This window comes from Lathyrus oleraceus, chromosome 5, assembly GCF_024323335.1.
Source record: "Lathyrus oleraceus cultivar Zhongwan6 chromosome 5, CAAS_Psat_ZW6_1.0, whole genome shotgun sequence".
In the NCBI taxonomy this organism is placed as follows: domain Eukaryota; kingdom Viridiplantae; phylum Streptophyta; class Magnoliopsida; order Fabales; family Fabaceae; genus Lathyrus; species Lathyrus oleraceus.
The window spans coordinates 637435656-637460565 of NC_066583.1; the positions used below are offsets into that span (position 1 = coordinate 637435656).

Genomic DNA, 24910 nt, shown 5'->3' on the forward strand with positions numbered 1-24910 from the left:
TTCTTCCTTCCTCTTCTTCTCCTTTTCTTCCTCTTTCTCTTTTCCTCTTTCTTTCTCTTCTTTTCTTCTCTTTCTTTCTTTTCTTTCCTTTCTTTTCTTCTTTCTGATATATCTTCTTTCCTCTTACCTACCACCCCTCTTCTTATCCACTTCTTCTTTTTCCTTTTCCACCACACGTACCATATAATATATATAATGTATAATATTAAGTAATAACAAAATATCCCAATTGATATTTCATCCTCCAACACCAATTGACCAATTATTAATGTTACCAAAAATGTCCTCTCTTGTAATTATTAATATTGGTCTGTCTCTTTATTAATAATCAATCTCTTCAGAGTTCACCGGTTACTCTATTGGTCCCAATTGACAATATTTAGAGCACATAGGAGCTCCAATTGTTACAAATGATAATAGATAATTTACATAGGAATTCAATTGATCTCAACTGACAACTAATTGAGCATTTAAGGGAATATGGGATATTACACTCAAAGTTTCAAAGTTTAAGTTTCATATAGTTTTTATGATATAACCTTTACGGAATTTTATCTTAAGAATTTTTTTTCTAACTATATCATGAGAGATCACAATGATCTTTGTAAGTCATAGTAGATAAATACACTGGAGGGATACTCGAATAAATATCCGTACCTTCATCAGATCGGGCTTTGAAAAGTACCTTATACCCAAGAAATTGTCTTTATGCAATACTGAAGAATCAAAACATGTAACTCATGCAAAAAAAGTTATCCGATGGTGACACCAAGGTATTTAATATCTCATCCATATAGGCTTCAATAAATTTTTCATATGACCCTAACTTAAGTTCCATAGCATGATTCGTTATAAGATCATAAATGTAATCATGACCACGAAAGACTTGTCAAGCCTAAAAAAATTGAAATAAACTACATCGCAACTCTGTCGATCCTATCTTGACAAGTTACTGGTAGAATCATATTCAAACCTTAGAATGTTAAGCATCATTAGATAACTAAAAGTTATCCATCTAACAAGACCGTTGAATTAATTAAATAATCCTATGAGACAGTTGATGGATTTGTAACTGGAATAAAATTCAAGAGTGTTGAGTACAACGGGAGGTCACCCTTGTCATCAAATCAAATAGTCGTTGGTAACGCCTCCAAGAAACTTTTGATCACATGAACGATTAGACCCATAAACATAAGCTCCACAAGAATAGTTTTAATTGAAGAAAATTCTAGTACTAAAGAATCTTTATATTGGTCAGTTCGAGAGTTGTGCTTGGTCACAACTAACACGATGATGGAGACCTCCACATCCCACTCTTAAATATCATCTAACATATGCACCGTGTGGTAAGAATAATTATCATAATGCTTAGGGTCATAAATATCTAAAACATCACTATAAAATTAATACTACAAATGAGTACATACTTTTTAAAGTTAACCCTCATACTTACAATTTAAATTGATTTAATCGTCGGAGTGTTTGAATGTGCACCCTCACCCAGCATCTTCCGATCTTCAGAAATAACGAAAAACATGAATTCTTCGATTGATCAATAACACCCACCATTACTCGGCGATAATGGTCCACGAAAGACAAAAAAATATCCAGCGATAAACATCATCGGAAATATTTCATTCAAGAGATCATTTATTCTTGCAAGCATGACGACGATTATTGTCTAATCCTGAGTTATTTCCATTTTTTAAACAATTATTTATTTGTTTTTGAAATGTATTGTATATAATGTACTAACGCCCACCGTGGGGCTCGAACCCACGACCACAAGGTTAAGAGCCTTGCGCTCTACCAACTGAGCTAGACGGGCAATACGGGCTTTGCTTGAAAGACTAATATTTGAAATTATAATTCTAGTAATTTATTATTATTACTAATTGTATTATTTCTAATTTGAATGCTCATCTTTTTATTTTTCAAATTTCGAAAGATTTAAATAACATGCGGTTATAATTTTAATTAGAAATGTGTTGAACATTTCCTTAAATAGAAATTAGTTAATAAAATTTTGTGTGTACAATTCATATGTTAAAATACACGTATTAATATGAAAATTCAAAATTCCGACTCTCAAAGTTTCAAAGTTTAAGTTTCATATAGTTTTTATGATATAACCTTTACGGAATTTTATCTTAAGAATTTTTTTTCTAACTATATCATGAGAGATCACAATGATCTTTGTAAGTTATAGTAGATAAATACACTGGAGGGATACTCTAATAAAATTCCGTACCTTCATCAGATCGGGCTTTGAAAAGTACCTTATACCCAAGAAATTGTCTTTATGCAATACTGAAGAATCAAAACATGTAACTCATGCAAAAAAAGTTATCCGATGGTGACACCAAGGTATTTTATATCTCATCCATATAGGCTTCAATAAATTTTTCATATGACCCTAACTTAAGTTTCATAGCATGAGTCGTTATAAGATCATAAATGTAATCATGACCACGAAAGACTTGTCAAGCCTAAAAAAATTGAAATAAACTACATCGCAACTCTGTCGATCCTATCTTGACAAGTTACTGGTAGAATCATATTCAAACCTTAGAATGTTAAGCATCATTAGATAACTAAAAGTTATCCATCTAACAAGACCGTTGAATTAATTAAATGATCCTATGAGACAGTTGATGGATTTGTAACTGGAATAAAATTCAAGAGTGTTGAGTACAACGGGAGGTCACCCTTGTCATCAAATCAAAGAGTCGTTGGTAACGCCTCCAAGAAACTTTTGATCACATGAACGATTAGACCCATAAACATAAGCTCCACAAGAATAGTTTTAATTGAAGAAAATTCTAGTACTAAAGAATCTTTATATTGGTCAGTTCGAGAGTTGTGCTTGGTCACAACTAACACGATGATGGAGACCTCCACATCCCACTCTTAAATATCATCTAACATATGCACCGTGTGGTAAGAATAATTATCATAATGCTTAGGGTCTTAAATATCTAAAACATCACTATAAAATTAATACTACAAATGAGTACATACTTTTTAAAGTTAACCCTCATACTTACAATTTAAATTGATTTAATCGTCAGAGTGTTTGAATGTGCACCCTCACCCAGCATCTTCCGATCTTCAGAAATAACGAAAAACATGAATTCTTCGATTGATCAATCACACCCACCATTACTCGGCGATAATGGTCCATGAAAGACAAAAAATATCCAGCGATAAACATCATTGGAAATATTTCATTCAAGAGATCATTTATTCTTGCAAGCATGACGACGATTATTGTCTAATTAATTATTTACTTTAAAAACATCGTAAGTTTTCTTTGAATTATTAATTTTTTTCTTTGGAGAAAAATATTGTATTAAATTTCACGAGAATACCTTTTCTCATATTCATACATAAAAATATATAATTGAAGTTATTAATGCATGAAAACATTTATGGTAGCAAACAAGAAAATTTCCATTTTTTAAACAATTATTTATTTTAAATGAAATATAGTAAATTTTATGTGAGTTATTTGCTATTTTGTTTTTAAAATGTATTGTATATAATGTACTAACGCCCACCGTGGGGCTCAAACCCACGACCACAAGGTTAAGAGCCTTGCGCTCTACCAACTGAGCTAGACGGGCAATACAGGTTCATCTTGAAAGACTAATATTTGAAATTATAATTCTAGTAATTTATTATTATTACTAATTGTATTATTTCTAATTTGAATGCTCATCTTTTTATTTTTCAAATTTCGAAAGATTTAAATAACATGCGGTTATAATTTTAATTAGAAATGTGTTGAACATTTCCTTAAATAGAAATTAGTTAATAAAATTTTGTATGTACAATTCATATGTTAAAATACACGTATTAATATGAAAATTCAAAATTCCGACTCTCAAAGTTTCAAAGTTTAAGTTTCATATAGTTTTTATGATATAACCTTTACGGAATTTTATCTTAAGAATTTTTTTTCTAACTATATCATGAGAGATCACAATGATCTTTGTAAGTCATAGTAGATAAATACACTGGAGGGATACTCGAATAAAATTCCGTACCTTCATCAGATCGGGCTTTGAAAAGTACCTTATACCCAAGAAATTGTCTTTATGCAATACTGAAGAATCAAAACATGTAACTCATGCATAAAAAGTTATCCGATGGTGACACCAAGGTATTTAATATCTCATCCATATAGGCTTCAATAAATTTTTCATATGACCCTAACTTAAGTTTCATAGCATGAGTCGTTATAAGATCATAAATGTAATCATGACCACGAAAGACTTGTCAAGCCTAAAAAAATTGAAATAAACTACATCGCAACTCTGTCGATCCTATCTTGACAAGTTACTGGTAGAATCATATTCAAACCTTAGAATGTTAAGCATCATTAGATAACTAAAACTTATCCATCTAATAAGACCGTTGAATTAATTAAATGATCCTATGAGACAGTTGATGGATTTGTAAATGGAATAACATTCAAGAGTGTTGAGTACAACGGGAGGTCACCCTTGTCATCAAATCAAATAGTCGTTGGTAACGCCTCCAAGAAACTTTTGATCACATGAACGATTAGACCCATAAACATAAGCTTCACAAGAATAGTTTTAATTGAAGAAAATTCTAGTACTAAAGAATCTTTATATTGGTCAGTTCGAGAGTTGTGCTTGGTCACAACTAACACGATGATGGAGACCTCCACATCCCACTCTTAAATATCATCTAACATATGCACCGTGTGGTAAGAATAATTATCATAATGCTTAGGGTCTTAAATATCTAAACCATCACTATAAAATTAATACTACAAATGAGTACATACTTTTTAAAGTTAACCCTCATACTTACAATTTAAATTGATTTAATCGTCAGAGTGTTTGAATGTGCACCCTCACACAGCATCTTCCGATCTTCAGAAATAACGAAAAACATGAATTCTTCGATTGATCAATCACACCCACCATTACTCGGCGATAATGGTCCATGAAAGACAAAAAAATATCCAGCGATAAACATCATTGGAAATATTTCATTCAAGAGATCATTTATTCTTGCAAGCATGACGACGATTATTGTCTAATCAATTATTTACTTTAAAAACATCGTAAGTTTTCTTTGAATTATTAATTTTTTTCTTTGGAGAAAAATATTGTATTAAATTTCACGAGAATACCTTTTCTCATATTCATACATAAAAATATATAATTGAAGTTATTAATGCATGAAAACATTTATGGTAGCAAACAAGAAAATTTCCATTTTTTAAACAATTATTTATTTTAAATGAAATATAGTAAATTTTATGTGAGTTATTTGCTATTTTGTTTTTAAAATGTATTGTATATAATGTACTAACACCCACTGTGGGGCTCGAACCCTCGACCACAAGGTTAAGAGCCTTGCGCTCTACCAACTGAGCTAGACGGGCAATACGGGCTCGGCTTGAAAGACTAATATTTGAAATTATAATTCTAGTAATTTATTATTATTACTAATTGTATTATTTCTAATTTGAATGCTCATCTTTTTATTTTTCAAATTTCGAAAGATTTAAATAACATGCGGTTATAATTTTAATTAGAAATGTGTTGAACATTTCCTTAAATAGAAATTTGTTAATAAAAGTTTGCGTGTACAATTCATATGTTAAAATACACGTATTAATATGAAAATTCAAAATTCCGACTCTCAAAGTTTCAAAGTTTAAGTTTCATATAGTTTTTATGATATAACCTTTACGGAACTTTATCTTAAGAATTTTTTTTTCTAACTATATCATGAGAGATCACAATGATCTTTGTACGTCATAGTAGATAAATACACTGGAGGGATACTCGAATAAAATTCCGTACCTTCGTCAGATCGGGCTTTGAAAAGTACCTTATACCCAAGAAATTGTCTTTATGCAATACTGAAGATTCAAAACATGTAACTCATGCAAAAAAAGTTATCCGATGGTGACACCAAGGTATTTAATATCTTATCCATATAGGCTTCAATAAATTTTTCATATGACCCTAACTTAAGTTTCATAGCATGAGTCGTTATAAGATCATAAATGTAATCATGACCACGAAAGACTTGTCAAGCCTAAAAAAATTGAAATAAACTACATCGCAACTCTATCGATCCTATCTTGACAAGTTACTGGTAGAATCATATTCAAACCTTAGAATGTTAAGCATCATTAGATAACTAAAAGTTATCCATCTAACAAGACCGTTGAATTAATTAAATGATCCTATGAGACAGTTTATGGATTTGTAACTGGAATAAAATTCAAGAGTGTTGAGTACAACGGGAGGTCACCCTTGTCATCAAATCAAATAGTCGTTGGTAACGCCTCCAAGAAACTTTTGATCACATGAACGATTAGACCCATAAACATAAGCTCCACAAGAATAGTTTTAATTGAAGAAAGTTCTAGTACTAAAGAATCTTTATATTGGTCAGTTCGAGAGTTGTGCTTGGTCACAACTAACACGATGATGGAGACCTCCACATCCCACTCTTAAATATCATCTAACATATGCACCGTGTGGTAAGAATAATTATCATAATGCTTAGGGTCTTAAATATCTAAAACATCACTATAAAATTAATACTACAAATGAGTACATACTTTTTAAAGTTAACCCTCATACTTACAATTTAAATTGATTTAATCGTCAGAGTGTTTGAATGTGCACCCTCACCCAGCATCTTCCGATCTTCAGAAATTATGAAAAACATGAATTCTTCGATTGATCAATCACACCCACCATTACTCGGCGATAATGGTCCATGAAAGACAAAAAAATATCCAGCGATAAACATCATTGGAAATATTTCATTCAAGAGATCATTTATTCTTGCAAGCATGACCACGAAAGACTTGTCAAGCCTAAAAAAATTGAAATAAACTACATCGCAACTCTATCGATCCTATCTTGACAAGTTACTGGTAGAATCATATTCAAACCTTAGAATGTTAAGCATCATTAGATAACTAAAAGTTATCCATCTAACAAGACCGTTGAATTAATTAAATGATCCTATGAGACAGTTTATGGATTTGTAACTGGAATAAAATTCAAGAGTGTTGAGTACAACGGGAGGTCACCCTTGTCATCAAATCAAATAGTCGTTGGTAACGCCTCCAAGAAACTTTTGATCACATGAACGATTAGACCCATAAACATAAGCTCCACAAGAATAGTTTTAATTGAAGAAAGTTCTAGTACTAAAGAATCTTTATATTGGTCAGTTCGAGAGTTGTGCTTGGTCACAACTAACACGATGATGGAGACCTCCACATCCCACTCTTAAATATCATCTAACATATGCACCGTGTGGTAAGAATAATTATCATAATGCTTAGGGTCTTAAATATCTAAAACATCACTATAAAATTAATACTACAAATGAGTACATACTTTTTAAAGTTAACCCTCATACTTACAATTTAAATTGATTTAATCGTCAGAGTGTTTGAATGTGCACCCTCACCCAGCATCTTCCGATCTTCAGAAATTATGAAAAACATGAATTCTTCGATTGATCAATCACACCCACCATTACTCGGCGATAATGGTCCATGAAAGACAAAAAAATATCCAGCGATAAACATCATTGGAAATATTTCATTCAAGAGATCATTTATTCTTGCAAGCATGACGACGATTATTGTCTAATTAATTATTTACTTTAAAAACATCGTAAGTTTTCTTTGAATTATTAATTTTTTTCTTTGGAGAAAAATATTGTATTAAATTTCACGAGAATACCTTTTCTCATATTCATACATAAAAATATATAATTGAAGTTATTAATGCATGAAAACATTTATGGTAGCAAACAAGAAAATTTCCATTTTTTAAACAATTATTTATTTTAAATGAAATATAGTAAATTTTATGTGAGTTATTTGCTATTTTGTTTTTAAAATGTATTGTATATAATGTACTAACGCCCACCGTGGGGCTCGAACCCACGACCACAAGGTTAAGAGCCTTGCGCTCTACCAACTGAGCTAGACGGCCAATACGGGCTCGGCTTGAAAGACTAATATTTGAAATTATAATTCTAGTAATTTATTAATATTACTAATTGTATTATTTCTAATTTGAATGCTCATCTTTTTATTTTTCAAATTTCGAAAGATTTAAATAACATGCGGTTATAATTTTAATTAGAAATGTGTTGAACATTTCCTTAAATAGAAATTAGTTAATCAAATTTTGTGTGTACAATTCATATGTTAAAATACACGTATTAATATGAAAATTCAAAATTCCGACTCTCAAAGTTTCAAAGTTTAAGTTTCATATAGTTTTTATGATATAACCTTTACGGAATTTTATCTTAAGAATTTTTTTTCTAACTATATCATGAGAGATCACAATGATCTTTGTAAGTCATAGTAGATAAATACACTGGAGGGATACTCGAATAAAATTCCGTACCTTCATCAGATCGGGCTTTGAAAAGTACCTTATACCCAAGAAATTGTCTTTATGCAATACTGAAGAATCAAAACATGTAACTCATGCAAAAAAAGTTATCTGATGGTGACACCAAGGTATTTAATATCTCATCCATATAGGCTTCAATAAATTTTTCATATGACCCTAACTTAAGTTTCATAGCATGAGTCGTTATAAGATCATAAATGTAATCATGACCACGAAAGACTTGTCAAGCCTAAAAAAATTGAAATAAACTACATCGCAACTCTGTCGATCCTATCTTGACAAGTTACTGGTAGAATCATATTCAAACCTTAGAATGTTAAGCATCATTAGATAACTAAAAGTTATCCATCTAACAAGACCGTTGAATTAATTAAATGATCCTATGAGACAGTTGATGGATTTGTAACTGGAATAAAATTCAAGAGTGTTGAGTACAACGGGAGGTCACCCTTGTCATCAAATCAAATAGTCGTTGGTAACGCCTCCAAGAAACTTTTGATCACATGAACGATTAGACCCATAAACATAAGCTCCACAAGAATAGTTTTAATTGAAGAAAGTTCTAGTACTAAAGAATCTTTATATTGGTCAGTTCGAGAGTTGTGCTTGGTCACAACTAACACGATGATGGAGACCTCCACATCCCACTCTTAAATATCATCTAACATATGCACCGTGTGGTAAGAATAATTATCATAATGCTTAGGGTCTTAAATATCTAAAACATCACTATAAAATTAATACTACAAATGAGTACATACTTTTTAAAGTTAACCCTCATACTTACAATTTAAATTGATTTAATCGTCAGAGTGTTTGAATGTGCACCCTCACCCAGCATCTTCCGATCTTCAGAAATAACGAAAAACATGAATTCTTCGATTGATCAATCACACCCACCATTACTCGGCGATAATGGTCCATGAAAGACAAAAAAATATCCAGCGATAAACATCATTGGAAATATTTCATTCAAGAGATCATTTATTCTTGCAAGCATGACGACGATTATTGTCTAATTAATTATTTACTTTAAAAACATCGTAAGTTTTCTTTGAATTATTAATTTTTTTCTTTGGAGAAAAATATTGTATTAAATTTCACGAGAATACCTTTTCTCATATTCATACATAAAAATATATAATTGAAGTTATTAATGCATGAAAACATTTATGATAGCAAACAAGAAAATTTCCATTTTTTAAACAATTATTTATTTTAAATGAAATATAGTAAATTTTATGTGAGTTATTTGCTATTTTGTTTTTAAAATGTATTGTATATAATGTACTAACGCCCACCGTGGGGCTCGAAACCACGACCACAAGGTTAAGAGCCTTGCGCTCTACCAACTGAGCTAGAAGGGCAATACGAGCTCAGCTTGAAAGATTAATATTTGAAATTATAATTCTAGTAATTTATTATTATTACTAATTGTATTATTTCTAATTTGAATGCTCATCTTTTTATTTTTCAAATTTCGAAAGATTTAAATAACATGCGGTTATAATTTTAATTAGAAATGTGTTGAACATTTCCTTAAATAGAAATTAGTTAATAAAATTTTGTGTGTACAATTCATATGTTAAAATACACGTATTAATATGAAAATTCAAAATTCCGACTCTCAAAGTTTCAAAGTTTAAGTTTCATATAGTTTTTATGATATAACCTTTACGGAACTTTATCTTAAGAATTTTTTTTCTAACTATATCATGAGAGATCACAATGATCTTTGTAAGTCATAGTAGATAAATACACTGGAGGGATACTCGAATAAAATTCCGTACCTTCATCAGATCGGGCTTTGAAAAGTACCTTATACCCAAGAAATTGTCTTTATGCAATACTGAAGAATCAAAACATGTAACTCATGCAAAAAAAGTTATCCAATGGTGACACAAGGTATTTAATATCTCATCCATATAGGCTTCAATAAATTTTTCATATGACCCTAACTTAAGTTTCATAGCATGAGTCGTTATAAGATCATAAATGTAATCATGACCACGAAAGACTTGTCAAGCCTAAAAAAATTGAAATAAACTACATCGCAACTCTGTCGATCCTATCTTGACAAGTTACTGGTAGAATCATATTCAAACCTTAGAATGCTAAGCATCATTAGATAACTAAAAGTTATCCATCTAACAAGACCGTTGAATTAATTAAATGATCCTATGAGACAGTTGATGGATTTGTAACTGGAATAAAATTCAAGAGTGTTGAGTACAACGAGAGGTCACCCTTGTCATCAAATCAAATAGTCGTTGGTAACGCCTCCAAGAAACTTTTGATCACATGAACGATTAGACCCATAAACATAAGCTCCACAAGAATAGTTTTAATTGAAGAAAATTCTAGTACTAAAGAATCTTTATATTGGTCAGTTCGAGAGTTGTGCTTGGTCACAACTAACACGATGATGGAGACCTCCACATCCCACTCTTAAATATCATCTAACATATGCACCGTGTGGTAAGAATAATTATCATAATGCTTAGGGTCTTAAATATCTAAAACATCACTATAAAATTAATACTACAAATGAGTACATACTTTTTAAAGTTAACCCTCATACTTACAATTTAAATTGATTTAATCGTCAGAGTGTTTGAATGTGCACCCTCACCCAGCATCTTCCGATCTTCAGAAATAACGAAAAACATGAATTCTTCGATTGATCAATCACACCCACCATTACTCGGCGATAATGGTCCATGAAAGACAAAAAAATATCCAGCGATAAACATCATTGGAAATATTTCATTCAAGAGATCATTTATTCTTGCAAGCATGACGACGATTATTGTCTAATTAATTATTTACTTTAAAAACATCGTAAGTTTTCTTTGAATTATTAATTTTTTTCTTTGGAGAAAAATATTGTATTAAATTTCACGAGAATACCTTTTCTCATATTCATACATAAAAATATATAATTGAAGTTATTAATGCATGAAAACATTTATGGTAGCAAACAAGAAAATTTCCATTTTTTAAACAATTATTTATTTTAAATGAAATATAGTAAATTTTATGTGAGTTATTTGCTATTTTGTTTTTAAAATGTATTGTATATAATGTACTAACGCCCACCGTGGGGCTCGAACCCACGACCACAAGGTTAAGAGCCTTGCGCTCTACCAACTGAGCTAGAAGGGCAATACGAACTCAGCTTGAAAGATTAATATTTGAAATTATAATTCTAGTAATTTATTATTATTACTAATTGTATTATTTCTAATTTGAATGCTCATCTTTTTATTTTTCAAATTTCGAAAGATTTAAATAACATGCGGTTATAATTTTAATTAGAAATGTGTTGAACATTTCCTTAAATAGAAATTAGTTAATAAAATTTTGTGTGTACAATTCATATGTTAAAATACACGTATTAATATGAAAATTCAAAATTCCGACTCTCAAAGTTTCAAAGTTTAAGTTTCATATAGTTTTTATGATATAACCTTTACGGAACTTTATCTTAAGAATTTTTTTTCTAACTATATCATGAGAGATCACAATGATCTTTGTAAGTCATAGTAGATAAATACACTGGAGGGATACTCGAATAAAATTCCGTACCTTCATCAGATCGGGCTTTGAAAAGTACCTTATACCCAAGAAATTGTCTTTATGCAATACTGAAGAATCAAAACATGTAACTCATGCAAAAAAAGTTATCCAATGGTGACACAAGGGTATTTAATATCTCATCCATATAGGCTTCAATAAATTTTTCATATGACCCTAACTTAAGTTTCATAGCATGAGTCGTTATAAGATCATAAATGTAATCATGACCACGAAAGACTTGTCAAGCCTAAAAAAATTGAAATAAACTACATCGCAACTCTGTCGATCCTATCTTGACAAGTTACTGGTAGAATCATATTCAAACCTTAGAATGTTAAGCATCATTAGATAACTAAAAGTTATCCATCTAACAAGACCGTTGAATTAATTAAATGATCCTATGAGACAGTTGATGGATTTGTAACTGGAATAAAATTCAAGAGTGTTGAGTACAACGGGAGGTCACCCTTGTCATCAAATCAAATAGTCGTTGGTAACGCCTCCAAGAAACTTTTGATCACATGAACGATTAGACCCATAAACATAAGCTCCACAAGAATAGTTTTAATTGAAGAAAGTTCTAGTACTAAAGAATCTTTATATTGGTCAGTTCGAGAGTTGTGCTTGGTCACAACTAACACGATGATGGAGACCTCCACATCCCACTCTTAAATATCATCTAACATATGCACCGTGTGGTAAGAATATTTATCATAATGCTTAGGGTCTTAAATATCTAAAACATCACTATAAAATTAATACTACAAATGAGTACATACTTTTTAAAGTTAACCCTCATGCTTACAATTTAAATTGATTTAATCGTCAGAGTGTTTGAATGTGCACCATCACCCAGCATCTTCCGATCTTCAGAAAAAACGAAAAACATGAATTCTTCGATTGATCAATCACACCCACCATTACTCGGCGATAATGGTCCATGAAAGACAAAAAAATATCCAGCGATAAACATCATTGGAAATATTTCATTCAAGAGATCATTTATTCTTGCAAGCATGACGACGATTATTGTCTAATCAATATTCATACATAAAAATATATAATTGAAGTTATTAATGCATGAAAACATTTATGGTAGCAAACAAGAAAATTTCCATTTTTTAAACAATTATTTATTTTAAATGAAATATAGTAAATTTTATGTGAGTTATTTGCTATTTTGTTTTTAAAATGTATTGTATATAATGTACTAACGCCCACCGTGGGGCTCGCACCCACGACCACAAGGTTAAGAGCCTTGCGCTCTACCAACTGAGCTAGACGGGCAATACAGGTTCAGCTTGAAAGACTAATATTTGAAATTATAATTCTAGTAATTTATTATTATTACTAATTGTATTATTTGTAATTTGAATGCTCATCTTTTTATTTTTCAAATTTCGAAAGATTTAAATAACATGCGGTTATAATTTTAATTAGAAATGTGTTGAACATTTCCTTAAATAGAAATTAGTTAATAAAATTTTGTGTGTACAATTCATATGTTAAAATACACGTATTAATATGAAAATTCAAAATTCCGACTCTTAAAGTTTCAAAGTTTAAGTTTCATATAGTTTTTATGATATAACCTTTACGGAATTTTATCTTAAGAATTTTTTTTCTAACTATATCATGAGAGATCACAATGATCTTTGTAAGTCATAGTAGATAAATACACTGGAGGGATACTCGAATAAAATTCCGTACCTTCATCAGATCGGGCTTTGAAAAGTACCTTATACCCAAGAAATTGTCTTTATGCAATACTGAAGAATCAAAACATGTAACTCATGCAAAAAAAGTTATCTGATGGTGACACCAAGGTATTTAATATCTCATCCATATAGACTTCAATAAATTTTTCATATGACCCTAACTTAAGTTTCATAGCATGAGTCGTTATAAGATCATAAATGTAATCATGACCACGAAAGACTTGTCAAGCCTAAAAAAATTGAAATAAACTACATCGCAACTCTGTCGATCCTATCTTGACAAGTTACTGGTAGAATCATATTCAAACCTTAGAATGTTAAGCATCATTAGATAACTAAAAGTTATCCATCTAACAAGACCGTTGAATTAATTAAATGATCCTATGAGACAGTTGATGGATTTGTAACTGGAATAAAATTCAAGAGTGTTGAGTACAACGGGAGGTCACCCTTGTCATCAAATCAAATAGTCGTTGGTAACGCCTCCAAGAAACTTTTGATCACATGAACGATTAGACCCATAAACATAAGCGCCACAAGAATAGTTTTAATTGAAGAAAATTCTAGTACTAAAGAATCTTTATATTGGTCAATTCGAGAGTTGTGCTTGGTCACAACTAACACGATGATGGAGACCTCCACATCCCACTCTTAAATATCATCTAACATATGCACCGTGTGGTAAGAATAATTATCATAATGCTTAGGGTCTTAAATATCTAAAACATCACTATAAAATTAATACTACAAATGAGTACATACTTTTTAAAGTTAACCCTCATACTTACAATTTAAATTGATTTAATCGTCAGAGTGTTTGAATATGCACCCTCACCCAGCATCTTCCGATCTTCAGAAATAACGAAAAACATGAATTCTTCGATTGATCAATCACACCCACCATTACTCGGCGATAATGGTCCATGAAAGACAAAAAAATATCCAGCGATAAACATCATTGGAAATATTTCATTCAAGAGATCATTTATTCTTGCAAGCATGACGACGATTATTGTCTAATCAATATTCATACATAAAAATATATAATTGAAGTTATTAATGCATGAAAACATTTATGGTAGCAAACAAGAAAATTTCCATTTTTTAAACAATTATTTATTTTAAATGAAATATAGTAAATTTTATGTGAGTTATTTGCTATTTTGTTTTTAAAATGTATTGTATATAATGTACTAACGCCCACCGTGGGGCTCAAACCGACGACCACAAGGTTAAGAGCCTTGCACTCTACCAACTGAGCTAGACGGGCAATACAGGTTCAGCTTGAAAGACTAATATTTGAAATTATAATTCTAGTAATTTATTATTATTACTAATTGTATTATTTGTTATTTGAATGCTCATCTTTTTATTTTTCAAATTTCGAAAGATTTAAATAACATGCGGTTATAATTTTAATTAGAAATGTGTTGAACATTTCCTTAAACAGAAATTAGTTAATAAAATTTTGTGTGTACAATTCATATGTTAAAATACACGTATTAATATGAAAATTCAAAATTCCGACTCTCAAAGTTTCAAAGTTTAAGTTTCATATAGTTTTTATGATATAACCTTTACGGAATTTTATGTTAAGAATTTTTTTTCTAACTATATCATGAGAGATCACAATGATCTTTGTAAGTCATAGTAGATAAATACACTGGAGGGATACTCGAATAAAATTCCGTACCTTCATCAGATCGGGCTTTGAAAAGTACCTTATACCCAAGAAATTGTCTTTATGCAATACTGAAGAATCAAAACATGTAACTCATGCAAAAAAAGTTATCCGATGGTGACACCAAGGTATTTAATATCTCATCCATATAGGCTTCAATAAATTTTTCATATGACCCTAACTTAAGTTTCATAGCATGAGTCGTTATAAGATCATAAATGTAATCATGACCACGAAAGACTTGTCAAGCCTAAAAAAATTGAAATAAACTACATCGCAACTCTGTCGATCCTATCTTGACAAGTTACTGGTAGAATCATATTCAAACCTTAGAAAGTTAAGCATCATTAGATAACTAAAAGTTATCCATCTAACAAGACCGTTGAATTAATTAAATGATCCTATGAGACAGTTGATGGATTTGTAACTGGAATAAAATTCAAGAGTGTTGAGTACAACGGGAGGTCACCCTTGTCATCAAATCAAATAGTCGTTGGTAACGCCTCCAAGAAACTTTTGATCACATGAACGATTAGACCCATAAACATAAGCTCCACAAGAATAGTTTTAATTGAAGAAAATTCTAGTACTAAAGAATCTTTATATTGGTCAGTTCGAGAGTTGTGCTTGGTCACAACTAACACGATGATGGAGACCTCCACATCCCACTCTTAAATATCATCTAACATATGCACCGTGTGGTAAGAATAATTATCATAATGCTTAGGGTCTTAAATATCTAAACCATCACTATAAAATTAATACTACAAATGAGTACATACTTTTTAAAGTTAACCCCCATACTTACAATTTAAATTGATTTAATCGTCAGAGTGTTTGAATGTGCACCCTCACCCAGCATCTTCCGATCTTCAGAAAAAACGAAAAACATGAACTCTTCGATTGATCAATCACACCCACCATTACTCGGCGATAATGGTCCATGAAAGACAAAAAAATATCCAGCGATAAACATCATTGGAAATATTTAATTCAAGAGATCATTTATTCTTGCAAGCATGACGACGATTATTGTCTAATCAATTATTTACTTTAAAAACATCGTAAGTTTTCTTTGAATTATTAATTTTTTTTTGTGGAGAAAAATATTGTATTAAATTTCAAGAGAATACCTTTTCTCATATTCATACATAAAAATATATAATTGAAGTTATTAATGCATGAAAACATTTATGGTAGCAAACAAGAAAATTTCCATCTTTTAAACAATTATTTATTTTAAATGAAATATAGTAAATTTTATGTGAGTTATTTGCTATTTTGTTTTTAAAATGTATTGTATAGAATACCTTTTCTCATATTCATACATAAAAATATATAATTGAAGTTATTAATGCATGAAAACATTTATGGTAGCAAACAAGAAAATTTCCATCTTTTAAACAATTATTTATTTTAAATGAAATATAGTAAATTTTATGTGAGTTATTTGCTATTTTGTTTTTAAATTATTTATTTTAAATGAAATATAGTAAATTTTATGTGAGTTATTTGCTATTTTGTTTTTAAAATGTATTGTATAGAATACCTTTTCTCATATTCATACATAAAAATATATAATTGAAGTTATTAATGCATGAAAACATTTATGGTAGCAAACAAGAAAATTTCCATCTTTTAAACAATTATTTATTTTAAATGAAATATAGTAAATTTTATGTGAGTTATTTGCTATTTTGTTTTTAAAATGTATTGTATATAACGTACTAACGCCCACCGTGGGGCTCGAACCCACGACCACAAGGTTAAGAGCCTTGCGCTCTACCAACTGAGCTAGACGGGCAATACGGGCTTGGCTTGAAAGACTAATATTTGAAATTATAATTCTAGTAATTTATTATTATTACTAATTGTATTATTTATAATTTGAATGCTCATCTTTTTATTTTTCAAATTTCGAAAGATTTAAATAACATGCGGTTATAATTTTAATTAGAAATGTGTTGAACATTTCCTTAAATAGAAATTAGTTAATAAAATTTTGTGTGTACAATTCATATGTTAAAATACACGTATTAATATGAAAATTCAAAATTCCGACTCTCAAAGTTTCAAAGTTTAAGTTTCATATAGTTTTTATGATATAACCTTTACGGAATTTTATCTTAAGAATTTTTTTTCTAACTATATCATGAGAGATCACAATGATCTTTGTAAGTCATAGTAGATAAATACACTGGAGGGATACTCAAATAAAATTCCGTACCTTCATCAGATCGGGCTTTGAAAAGTACCTTATACCCAAGAAATTGTCTTTATGCAATACTGAAGAATCAAAACATGTAACTCATGCAAAAAAAGTTATCCGATGGTGACACCAAGGTATTTAATATCTCATCCATATAGACTTCAATAAATTTTTCATATGACCCTAACTTAAGTTTCATAGCATGAGTCGTTATAAGATCATAAATGTAATCATGACCACGAAAGACTTGTCAAGCCTAAAAAAATTGAAATAAACTACATCGCAACTCTGTCGATCCTATCTTGACAAGTTACTGGTAGAATCATATTCAAACCTTAGAATGTTAAGCATCATTAGATAACTAAAAGTTATCCATCTAACAAGACCGTTGAATTAATTAAATGATCCTATGAGACAGTTGATGGATTTGTAACTGGAATAAAATTCAAGAGTGTTGAGTACAACGGGAGGTCACCCTTGTCATCAAATCAAATAGTCGTTGGTAACGCCTCCAAGAAACTTTTGATCACATGAACGATTAGACCCATAAACATAAGCTCCACAAGAATAGTTTTAATTGAAGAAAATTCTAGTACTAAAGAATCTTTATATTGGTCAGTTCGAGAGTTGTGCTTGGTCACAACTAACACGATGATGGAGACCTCCACATCCCACTCTTAAATATCATCTAACATATGCACCGTGTGGTAAGAATAATTATCATAATGCTTAGGGTCTTAAATATCTAAAACATCACTATAAAATTAATACTACAAATGAGTACATACTTTTTAAAGTTAACCCTCATACTTACAATTTAAATTGATTTAATCGTCAGAGTGTTTGAATGTGCACCCTCACCCAACATCTTCCGATCTTCAGAAATAACGAAAAACATGAATTCTTCGATTGATCAATCACACCCACCATTACTCGGCGATAATGGTCCATGAAAGACAAAAAAATATCCAGCGATAAACATCATTGGAAATATTTCATTCAAGAGATCATTTATTCTTGCAAGCATGACGACGATTATTGTCTAATCAATATTCATACATAAAAATATATAATTGAAGTTATTAATGCATGAAAACATTTATGGTAGCAAACAAGAAAATTTCCATTTTTTAAACAATTATTTATTTTAAATGAAATATAGTAAATTTTATGTGAGTTATTTGCTATTTTGTTTTTAAAATGTATTGTATATAATGTACTAACGCCCACCGTGGGGCTCAAACCGACGACCACAAGGTTAAGAGCCTTGCACTCTACCAACTGAGCTAGACGGGCAATACAGGTTCAGCTTGAAAGACTAATATTTGAAATTATAATTCTAGTAATTTATTATTATTACTAATTGTATTATTTGTTATTTGAATGCTCATCTTTTTATTTTTCAAATTTCGAAAGATTTAAATAACATGCGGTTATAATTTTAATTAGAAATGTGTTGAACATTTCCTTAAACAGAAATTAGTTAATAAAATTTTGTGTGTACAATTCATATGTTAAAATACACGTATTAATATGAAAATTCAAAATTCCGACTCTCAAAGTTTCAAAGTTTAAGTTTCATATAGTTTTTATGATATAACCTTTACGGAATTTTATGTTAAGAATTTTTTTTCTAACTATATCATGAGAGATCACAATGATCTTTGTAAGTCATAGTAGATAAATACACTGGAGGGATACTCGAATAAAATTCCGTACCTTCATCAGATCGGGCTTTGAAAAGTACCTTATACCCAAGAAATTGTCTTTATGCAATACTGAAGAATCAAAACATGTAACTCATGCAAAAAAAGTTATCCGATGGTGACACCAAGGTATTTAATATCTCATCCATATAGGCTTCAATAAATTTTTCATATGACCCTAACTTAAGTTTCATAGCATGAGTCGTTATAAGATCATAAATGTAATCATGACCACGAAAGACTTGTCAAGCCTAAAAAAATTGAAATAAACTACATCGCAACTCTGTCGATCCTATCTTGACAAGTTACTGGTAGAATCATATTCAAACCTTAGAAAGTTAAGCATCATTAGATAACTAAAAGTTATCCATCTAACAAGACCGTTGAATTAATTAAATGATCCTATGAGACAGTTGATGGATTTGTAACTGGAATAAAATTCAAGAGTGTTGAGTACAACGGGAGGTCACCCTTGTCATCAAATCAAATAGTCGTTGGTAACGCCTCCAAGAAACTTTTGATCACATGAACGATTAGACCCATAAACATAAGCTCCACAAGAATAGTTTTAATTGAAGAAAATTCTAGTACTAAAGAATCTTTATATTGGTCAGTTCGAGAGTTGTGCTTGGTCACAACTAACACGATGATGGAGACCTCCACATCCCACTCTTAAATATCATCTAACATATGCACCGTGTGGTAAGAATAATTATCATAATGCTTAGGGTCTTAAATATCTAAACCATCACTATAAAATTAATACTACAAATGAGTACATACTTTTTAAAGTTAACCCCCATACTTACAATTTAAATTGATTTAATCGTCAGAGTGTTTGAATGTGCACCCTCACCCAGCATCTTCCGATCTTCAGAAAAAACGAAAAACATGAATTCTTCGATTGATCAATCACACCCACCATTACTCGGCGATAATGGTCCATGAAAGACAAAAAAATATCCAGCGATAAACATCATTGGAAATATTTAATTCAAGAGATCATTTATTCTTGCAAGCATGACGACGATTATTGTCTAATCAATTATTTACTTTAAAAACATCGTAAGTTTTCTTTGAATTATTAATTTTTTTTTGTGGAGAAAAATATTGTATTAAATTTCAAGAGAATACCTTTTCTCATATTCATACATAAAAATATATAATTGAAGTTATTAATGCATGAAAACATTTATGGTAGCAAACAAGAAAATTTCCATCTTTTAAACAATTATTTATTTTAAATGAAATATAGTAAATTTTATGTGAGTTATTTGCTATTTTGTTTTTAAAATGTATTGTATAGAATACCTTTTCTCATATTCATACATAAAAATATATAATTGAAGTTATTAATGCATGAAAACATTTATGGTAGCAAACAAGAAAATTTCCATCTTTTAAACAATTATTTATTTTAAATGAAATATAGTAAATTTTATGTGAGTTATTTGCTATTTTGTTTTTAAATTATTTATTTTAAATGAAATATAGTAAATTTTATGTGAGTTATTTGCTATTTTGTTTTTAAAATGTATTGTATAGAATACCTTTCTCATATTCATACATAAAAATATATAATTGAAGTTATTAATGCATGAAAACATTTATGGTAGCAAACAAGAAAATTTCCATCTTTTAAACAATTATTTATTTTAAATGAAATATAGTAAATTTTATGTGAGTTATTTGCTATTTTGTTTTTAAAATGTATTGTATATAACGTACTAACGCCCACCGTGGGGCTCGAACCCACGACCACAAGGTTAAGAGCCTTGCGCTCTACCAACTGAGCTAGACGGGCAATACGGGCTTGGCTTGAAAGACTAATATTTGAAATTATAATTCTAGTAATTTATTATTATTACTAATTGTATTATTTATAATTTGAATGCTCATCTTTTTATTTTTCAAATTTCGAAAGATTTAAATAACATGCGGTTATAATTTTAATTAGAAATGTGTTGAACATTTCCTTAAATAGAAATTAGTTAATAAAATTTTGTGTGTACAATTCATATGTTAAAATACACGTATTAATATGAAAATTCAAAATTCCGACTCTCAAAGTTTCAAAGTTTAAGTTTCATATAGTTTTTATGATATAACCTTTACGGAATTTTATCTTAAGAATTTTTTTTCTAACTATATCATGAGAGATCACAATGATCTTTGTAAGTCATAGTAGATAAATACACTGGAGGGATACTCAAATAAAATTCCGTACCTTCATCAGATCGGGCTTTGAAAAGTACCTTATACCCAAGAAATTGTCTTTATGCAATACTGAAGAATCAAAACATGTAACTCATGCAAAAAAAGTTATCCGATGGTGACACCAAGGTATTTAATATCTCATCCATATAGACTTCAATAAATTTTTCATATGACCCTAACTTAAGTTTCATAGCATGAGTCGTTATAAGATCATAAATGTAATCATGACCACGAAAGACTTGTCAAGCCTAAAAAAATTGAAATAAACTACATCGCAACTCTGTCGATCCTATCTTGACAAGTTACTGGTAGAATCATATTCAAACCTTAGAATGTTAAGCATCATTAGATAACTAAAAGTTATCCATCTAACAAGACCGTTGAATTAATTAAATGATCCTATGAGACAGTTGATGGATTTGTAACTGGAATAAAATTCAAGAGTGTTGAGTACAACGGGAGGTCACCCTTGTCATCAAATCAAATAGTCGTTGGTAACGCCTCCAAGAAACTTTTGATCACATGAACGATTAGACCCATAAACATAAGCTCCACAAGAATAGTTTTAATTGAAGAAAATTCTAGTACTAAAGAATCTTTATATTGGTCAGTTCGAGAGTTGTGCTTGGTCACAACTAACACGATGATGGAGACCTCCACATCCCACTCTTAAATATCATCTAACATATGCACCGTGTGGTAAGAATAATTATCATAATGCTTAGGGTCTTAAATATCTAAAACATCACTATAAAATTAATACTACAAATGAGTACATACTTTTTAAAGTTAACCCTCATACTTACAATTTAAATTGATTTAATCGTCAGAGTGTTTGAATGTGCACCCTCACCCAACATCTTCCGATCTTCAGAAATAACGAAAAACATGAATTCTTCGATTGATCAATCACACCCACCATTACTCGGCGATAATGGTCCATGAAAGACAAAAAAATATCCAGCGATAAACATCATTGGAAATATTTCATTCAAGAGATCATTTATTCTTGCAAGCATGACGACGATTATTGTCTAATCAATATTCATACATAAAAATATATAATTGAAGTTATTAATGCATGAAAACATTTATGGTAGCAAACAAGAAAATTTCCATTTTTTAAACAATTATTTATTTTAAATGAAATATAGTAAATTTTATGTGAGTTATTTGCTATTTTGTTTTTAAAATGTATTGTATATAATGTACTAACGCCCACCGTGGGGCTCAAACCGACGACCACAAGGTTAAGAGCCTTGCACTCTACCAACTGAGCTAGACGGGCAATACAGGTTCAGCTTGAAAGACTAATATTTGAAATTATAATTCTAGTAATTTATTATTATTACTAATTGTATTATTTGTTATTTGAATGCTCATCTTTTTATTTTTCAAATTTCGAAAGATTTAAATAACATGCGGTTATAATTTTAATTAGAAATGTGTTGAACATTTCCTTAAACAGAAATTAGTTAATAAAATTTTGTGTGTACAATTCATATGTTAAAATACACGTATTAATATGAAAATTCAAAATTCCGACTCTCAAAGTTTCAAAGTTTAAGTTTCATATAGTTTTTATGATATAACCTTTACGGAATTTTATGTTAAGAATTTTTTTTCTAACTATATCATGAGAGATCACAATGATCTTTGTAAGTCATAGTAGATAAATACACTGGAGGGATACTCGAATAAAATTCCGTACCTTCATCAGATCGGGCTTTGAAAAGTACCTTATACCCAAGAAATTGTCTTTATGCAATACTGAAGAATCAAAACATGTAACTCATGCAAAAAAAGTTATCCGATGGTGACACCAAGGTATTTAATATCTCATCCATATAGGCTTCAATAAATTTTTCATATGACCCTAACTTAAGTTTCATAGCATGAGTCGTTATAAGATCATAAATGTAATCATGACCACGAAAGACTTGTCAAGCCTAAAAAAATTGAAATAAACTACATCGCAACTCTGTCGATCCTATCTTGACAAGTTACTGGTAGAATCATATTCAAACCTTAGAAAGTTAAGCATCATTAGATAACTAAAAGTTATCCATCTAACAAGACCGTTGAATTAATTAAATGATCCTATGAGACAGTTGATGGATTTGTAACTGGAATAAAATTCAAGAGTGTTGAGTACAACGGGAGGTCACCCTTGTCATCAAATCAAATAGTCGTTGGTAACGCCTCCAAGAAACTTTTGATCACATGAACGATTAGACCCATAAACATAAGCTCCACAAGAATAGTTTTAATTGAAGAAAATTCTAGTACTAAAGAATCTTTATATTGGTCAGTTCGAGAGTTGTGCTTGGTCACAACTAACACGATGATGGAGACCTCCACATCCCACTCTTAAATATCATCTAACATATGCACCGTGTGGTAAGAATAATTATCATAATGCTTAGGGTCTTAAATATCTAAACCATCACTATAAAATTAATACTACAAATGAGTACATACTTTTTAAAGTTAACCCCCATACTTACAATTTAAATTGATTTAATCGTCAGAGTGTTTGAATGTGCACCCTCACCCAGCATCTTCCGATCTTCAGAAAAACGAAAAACATGAATTCTTCGATTGATCAATCACACCCACCATTACTCGGCGATAATGGTCCATGAAAGACAAAAAAATATCCAGCGATAAACATCATTGGAAATATTTAATTCAAGAGATCATTTATTCTTGCAAGCATGACGACGATTATTGTCTAATCAATTATTTACTTTAAAAACATCGTAAGTTTTCTTTGAATTATTAATTTTTTTTTGTGGAGAAAAATATTGTATTAAATTTCAAGAGAATACCTTTTCTCATATTCATACATAAAAATATATAATTGAAGTTATTAATGCATGAAAACATTTATGGTAGCAAACAAGAAAATTTCCATCTTTTAAACAATTATTTATTTTAAATGAAATATAGTAAATTTTATGTGAGTTATTTGCTATTTTGTTTTTAAAATGTATTGTATAGAATACCTTTTCTCATATTCATACATAAAAATATATAATTGAAGTTATTAATGCATGAAAACATTTATGGTAGCAAACAAGAAAATTTCCATCTTTTAAACAATAATTTATTTTAAATGAAATATAGTAAATTTTATGTGAGTTATTTGCTATTTTGTTTTTAAATTATTTATTTTAAATGAAATATAGTAAATTTTATGTGAGTTATTTGCTATTTTGTTTTTAAAATGTATTGTATAGAATACCTTTTCTCATATTCATACATAAAAATATATAATTGAAGTTATTAATGCATGAAAACATTTATGGTAGCAAACAAGAAAATTTCCATCTTTTAAACAATTATTT

General features: G+C 29.9%; 6 non-coding genes across 6 annotated transcripts; all 6 read right to left on the reverse strand.

The window, feature by feature from the left end:
* Nucleotides 1–1755: 1755 nt before the first annotated feature.
* TRNAK-CUU (transfer RNA lysine (anticodon CUU)) lies at nucleotides 1756–1828 on the reverse strand. The gene has a single exon. It is a non-coding gene; the product is annotated as a tRNA-Lys (tRNA).
* Nucleotides 1829–3553: 1725 nt separating this feature from the next.
* On the reverse strand, nucleotides 3554–3626 carry TRNAK-CUU (transfer RNA lysine (anticodon CUU)). The gene has a single exon. It is a non-coding gene; the product is annotated as a tRNA-Lys (tRNA).
* A 4319-nt stretch (nucleotides 3627–7945) lies between these two features.
* On the reverse strand, nucleotides 7946–8018 carry TRNAK-CUU (transfer RNA lysine (anticodon CUU)). Its single transcript has one exon. It is a non-coding gene; the product is annotated as a tRNA-Lys (tRNA).
* Nucleotides 8019–11542: 3524 nt separating this feature from the next.
* TRNAK-CUU (transfer RNA lysine (anticodon CUU)) lies at nucleotides 11543–11615 on the reverse strand. The gene has a single exon. It is a non-coding gene; the product is annotated as a tRNA-Lys (tRNA).
* A 5544-nt stretch (nucleotides 11616–17159) lies between these two features.
* TRNAK-CUU (transfer RNA lysine (anticodon CUU)) lies at nucleotides 17160–17232 on the reverse strand. The gene has a single exon. It is a non-coding gene; the product is annotated as a tRNA-Lys (tRNA).
* A 3842-nt stretch (nucleotides 17233–21074) lies between these two features.
* Nucleotides 21075–21147, reverse strand: TRNAK-CUU (transfer RNA lysine (anticodon CUU)). The gene has a single exon. It is a non-coding gene; the product is annotated as a tRNA-Lys (tRNA).
* Nucleotides 21148–24910: the final 3763 nt, after the last annotated feature.